This window comes from Pinus tabuliformis, chromosome X, assembly GCF_031772625.1.
Source record: "Pinus tabuliformis cultivar Carrire ecotype Pingquan chromosome X, CPIR1, whole genome shotgun sequence".
In the NCBI taxonomy this organism is placed as follows: domain Eukaryota; kingdom Viridiplantae; phylum Streptophyta; class Pinopsida; order Pinales; family Pinaceae; genus Pinus; species Pinus tabuliformis.
The window spans coordinates 664,948,113-664,954,112 of record NC_142308.1 but is presented as its reverse complement, the minus strand read 5'-3'; the positions used below and the strand labels follow the sequence as shown (position 1 = coordinate 664,954,112).

General features: G+C 41.0%; 1 pseudogene; it reads left to right on the top strand.

Moving 5' to 3' along the window:
• The first annotated feature begins 1,383 nt into the window (after nucleotides 1-1,383).
• The window catches only part of LOC149141721 (putative DNA primase large subunit pseudogene), a 40,387-nt pseudogene continuing 35,770 nt past the window's right edge, over nucleotides 1,384-6,000 (top strand).

The window sequence follows — 6,000 nt, the reverse complement described above, 5'->3', positions numbered from 1 at the left end:
GTGATTTCATTGGTATTTCTGCTACTATTATGTTGGTTATATATGTGTTTTATGACAGTGGCTATGTATGGCTCTCATCATTTTTTTACTTGTAAATGAATGGGTAATGTATCTATGACCTAATAGATTACAATGCAGTAAATTATAAGAGGGAACAATGGTTCGATTCTGAGATAAGTATGAGATCCCTATGCTTAATTTTGTTGTTTACACCTGTAGATTACATGTTTGTGATATGTTTGACGAAATGCCTGTCATGGCTAGTAGGGATCTCGTTAAAGGCTTGTTTAAGTATTTTCTTTAGCATCATTGTTTCCCTGTTATTTTATTGTTCTAGAGATGTCATGCAATTTTGGGCAGTGACCTGGGCTCTGGGCCTGAAAAAAGTGGCTTAAATCTCGAGGACGCTCACACAGAACTGGACAAAATAGTCCCTTGATGCTGGCATGCCTATAGCATGAGAGTGTCTAGAGCCTCCTGGACGCTGGCAGGCCTATGTCATGAGAGCGTCCAGAGCTCAAGTGATCAAAAACTTTAGTGGGACCTAGGGGCAAGCTGCTTGAAGTGTTGGAATGGTTCTTAAGGGTCATGTAGTTGATGTGGAAGGTTTGTATGTTGTGTTTTCGTTGATTCCATTTCCTTAAGGTCACATAGGAGGTTGAATCCAAGCATAGTAGCCTCTTGTTGCATATTTACCCCGATTGGCCGGTTACTTGGGTAGATGTGGGAGGAGGGTGTTATAGAGTGGTATTAGAGCATGGTTCACCCCTCGAATTGGATGGGTTGTGTGTGTTGGTCATGCATGCATGTCAGATGCATGTGTGTCTCTTATGCTTGCATTCCATATGGTTGTTGCATTGCATAATGTTGATCATGGTTGTAGTGATGTCGTCATATGGATGTTGATGTTGTTATTGTGGAGTGCATCGTCATGAGTGTATGACTAGTTACATGTTGTTATATGTCGCTTACATGTATCATTTTGTATGCTTGGTTACATTCTTGTATGTTTGGTTGCATGTATCATTTTTGTAAGCTTGGTTTCAAGTATTGTTCATGCGTGTGTGTGGTTGATTGCGCATTGCTTATGCAGGTTGATGTTTGCATGTGGCCATGTGTATAGTGGCGTAATGGTTGTTGTCATGCATGAGGTCATCGTATGTGTAATTGATATGGTCATGCATTGATGACTGGAATCTAGCTAGAATGATGCTTATGTGTTGATGCACTTATTTGTATATGTTGTTACAATTATGTTATACATGTATCACGTTGATTTGATGATCCTGCAGATGAGACATCCTCCCTTAGCTATGTTAAGGTACGTCAGTTTATTGTGGTTTGGTTTAGCTGACATAGTATGCCTTGCAGGAGAAAGATAAAATGGCTAGCAAGATGATAAACTACAAAGATTTTCCCTATCAGTCAGATGAGCGGCGTGGTGTTGGGCACTCTTCTGAATTGGTAGACATATTAAGAACCTTGAAGGAAGAAACAAGGAGTTATAAGGTAGACAATGACAGAATCATACAGGCACAAGAGAAACAAGCAAAGGTTAATACTCTACTTCTTCAAAGTTTTCTAGAATTGCAGCGACACTTCGGATCAACCATGGACAAGAGGACAGAACTAATGGGGCATATTGCAGTGGGTATTCTGGTGGTCATATTTCAAATAGAGATGACACTATTAGAGATGGCAGGTTGTTGGATACTTCGGATAGGAGAGGTGATGGATACATGTACTATTCTAGTTTTGGTTCTGATAGACATCATGATCGTCATCGTTATCATCCTTACAGGAGGAGTGATAGGGGATACTTGCCATATGAGTTTAAGAAAGTGAAGCCACCTACTTTTGATGGAGATGTGAAGAAGCCGGAAGATGTAGAGGCTTGGATACTTGGGATGAACAAATTCTTTGAGTTGCATAATTACACAGATAACATGAAGGCCAGAGTAGTGATCTTCAGCTTGAAAGGTAAAGCAAACATTTGGTGGGAAGATGTGAAGCGGGTTAGAGACATCAGGACAGATGACTTGAGTTGGCACGAGTTCAAGAGGATTTTTAGGAAGAAGTACTTGTCAGAAAGGTACTACGATAGTAAGGCCAAAGAATTCTATGAGCTAAAGATGGGATCAATGACAAATGAAGAGTACACGACCAAATTTCTGGAGCTATTGAGGTATGTACCATATCTTAAAGATGAGAAGGCTAAAGTTCAATGATTTGTCAGTGGATTGCCATTAGAATTTAGAGATTGAGTTGAGTATGATGAGCCTTGGTCACTTGAGGAAATTATTGGGAAATTGAAGCGTTTCTATGAGTAGTCAAAGCATAAGAATGAATCTCAACAAGGATGGAAAGGGAAAGGCAAAGGTAACAATAAATGGCAGCCAAAAAGAATAAGGCCTTAGAATGCAGATGAAAATGTGGCACCGTAAAAGAGATTCAATGCAGCTAAACAGGGACATGGGTCATAGTAGCAGCAGCATAGAGGTGTCACACGGAATCTGTCAAGGGTGCGGACACGACTGACCTTCCTAGAAGTCTAAGACATTCTAATGACAAACAAGACAAAATGGAGTGATCTTTCTCTAAATACACCTTTTACAACATGAAAACTACAAGTGTTTAGGCTTACCTTATTCCAAAACGCTGTTGTTGAAGTCCGTTCTTGACGATCCGGATGAGCTCCTCCTTCAAGTCAATTCCTGCAACCACAAACAATCAAACAATTACCAAGCACTTGCATTTCATATAATAAAACATATATTCAACATGCAGACCAAGGAACACATGAAATAACTCATTAACACAAGCTATTGAGAAAAATAAACCAGTTTGTATTAATAACGAAACAAAGAAACTCTTACAACCTGGCCTTGGTGTTGTGCAAGTTCCTCCCAGGGTCCATCAAGGGTTTTCCTCTACTTTGACAAAGCTCACCCTCTCCCAAGTAGAATCAAGTGAAGACAATCTCTCCTCACAAGGGCTCTAATGGAAGACCTAAATCCTGCAGCATTTACCCAAAGAAAATGTATAGCTCCAACCTCTCCTCCTTCTGGCTCAATGCCTTCATTTATAGTGCTGTAAAGAGGTTATTCAGGTCCACTATCAATGGGATCATCCCCCTCTATGGGTGGGATAGCTCCCTTATTGATGGGATAAGTTCCCCCTTAATAGAGATACATGAACCAACTGGAGGCGCATCCATTTCATCAAACCGACCTCTAGAATGTTCTAGAAGTAACCACAAGTAACTTTTTCAAGATAAAACTCGCGCATTTTGCCTTTTACAGAGGGACGCACCTGTCCCTTAACATACAGAGCGTCCATGGACGCAGATTTTGTGAACATGGTCAGCGTCCCCGCAGGTAAGGCTAGAGAGAACCTGCGACCCCAGAGATAAACATGATTTTTACAAGACTTTCTCTCTTCTTTGAGTTTGAGATGGATAACAGAGGCATGAGACTTGCCTAAGAGGGTAGCATGACTTGTTGATTTGAGCCATACTAACTGTAAGTAGTCAAGGTGACATTTTTTAGTGTAACAGATTGCCCCCTAAAGTGCGAAGCCTGGAATAGAATAGGGTTTTGTAATTCTAGGAAGGGTGAAGCGCTTTATCATTTCAAGGATTGCCTTGTGGATGGCCTGGTTGGAACCTGCAATTTTCAACACAAAATACATGGATAAGATTATATCATCACTGAGGTAGGCATTCCCATACTCAGATTCAAAACTTTAACTAATGGACTAACTATTCTGATACAGGAATGATCTTGCAGTACATCATTTTTATAGACTTTTGTAGACACAGTATGGACGCAGCCATCTGTTTATGATAAGTCTACATAGACAATGAATACAAAACTCCTCGCAGCCTGGATGGTAGAAACTAGATCCAGGGTCTTCACTTCTACTTCCCGAATTGGTACGATTCTAGCCATGTGATTAAATGATTCGATGTCGAACATGGTAGAAACCACTTGATTACCAGTCAATGATGTAAACTGTTAACAAGTGTGAGAGAAACCACCAGTAATGTCAATGGTTCTCAAAGTACCAAGCACAACCCGTGAAATGTGAATAGATGTTTTGATGTCGAACACTTCACGGAATCCTCTGATCGAAAGTCAATGATGTAAACTGACGTCAAAGGCGAGAAACCTGCCATTGATGCATGCAGACTTCAAGGTACTGTCGATTCCTAAGTCATCTTTCTAGATAATGTGTCGATGTCGATAGAAAGCGACCCGTTGCAGGCAAGCCCGCAACACGAAATCATTGTTCAAGTTGAAGAAATGTTGCTGTAAGGACTGACTCAGGGATGGTCAATGGATGACAAGTATTTTGCAGATGAAAGTTTTGCTTGCAGACCTCTTGAACACATAACGACACAACAGATGGTTTGGTGACGAATAACTCAAAGTTGATCCCTGAACCCGGTTAAAGATTTTCAAAGTGATTTAGTCAACTGTGAGGTAAAAGATTTCCCAACCCAGGTGAATGAAAAGTGTCGTGTTCAAGAGCGGTAATAAAGTTTCTTCTGAGGCAAAAGGTGACAAATAGGTTCATTCTTCTCTTTTTTCCCCCACCATTTCTGGCAAGTACCTCTTTATTTTTAACAAGCTTGAGGAGGATAACATATGCTTGATTATAAGCTCATCCTTCGGACGAGTCCAACCTAGTTTAAATGCGAACCCTAGGAAGGAGTGGTTCGTTCCTGTTTGTAATTGAACAGGTCCTTTACTGTAAAAGTTTAACGAGCCCAGTATAGGAGAAACTCGGCGTTTTTCAATTTTAGAGAGTCTGAAAAAACTTAAGGAAACTCCACGTTGAACTTTTTCGTATATTTGTGTCCCTCAAGCCCGAAAAAGTATAAAATAATACCTGGGGGAACCGCTTGATCTTGCGACCAAGGAGTACTTTCATAATAGTATCGTTGACCTGAAAAGTAAAAAGCGATCAAAGACACGTCGTTTTATTTCCTTATCGAGTTTGAAACGACAAAAACCCGGCAATCTTTTCCTGATTTTGCGGTCAGAAAAGAGCTAAAAGGGGACCGTCTTTTAATTCCGTTTTAACGAGTGAAAAAGAAACACTCGGCGATCTTTTCATGTTTTAGGAGTCAGAAAAGGGCTTAAAAGATGACTCTGAAATTTTGTTTGTGAAAAATTACAATTTCCCTTGAAATCCCTTCGTCCTGCACAAAAGCGACACATTACTCATACCTGTTTAAAATAGGCAAAAATACATTTGAAAACATCTTTTCATGGTAAAAAATGAACTAATTCATCCAAAAAACCTATAAAAAGACCTTTTACCATGTCATTTTTACCGTTTCACTGTTGAGGTTGAAAAAGGAGCTTTTGACAAGAAACTTCCCGTGGTTGCTGCGGAAAATCTGACCGTCGGAATCGAACGCCGCTTCACCGAGGTATTTTACACATCCCACTCTTCATTTTTATCCGTTTAGTTTTTTGTTTTTGGTCTCTGTTTCATTTTTTGGGGGGGTTTTGGGTTCAAAATGCGCCCCTCGGCGGACGCAGGTGCCCTTCGGGTGAGCCGCGTCCCCCGACTTTTTCTCACACGGGAAAAAGGTCTGGGGACGCAGTCCGCCTTCAGGCGAGCTGCGTCCGGACGCCCTGTGCTAAAAAGCCGGGGTGCGTCTTCCGCAAAGGGCGCATTTCAAAACCCTAACTCTCTCAAAAAACCACCAAATTTTCTCAAATTAATTTCTAATTGACTCTTTTGATGTGCAGGGCCCAAAACATGTTAGACTGGAGAGAGAGAGAGCACGTAGAAGACGATGAAGCTGCGATTAACCACCAACCCTCTCTGGATGCCTTAAGAACATGTGGATTGTACAAATATTGGACCATACCGGGCATGAGGGGCCAGGTAAGATTTTTGGAATGGCTAGTTGAGCGATGGAACGTTCAAGATCAATGCTTTTACATTGGAGGGCACCAGCTCGAGATAGAGCCCTCGGATGTA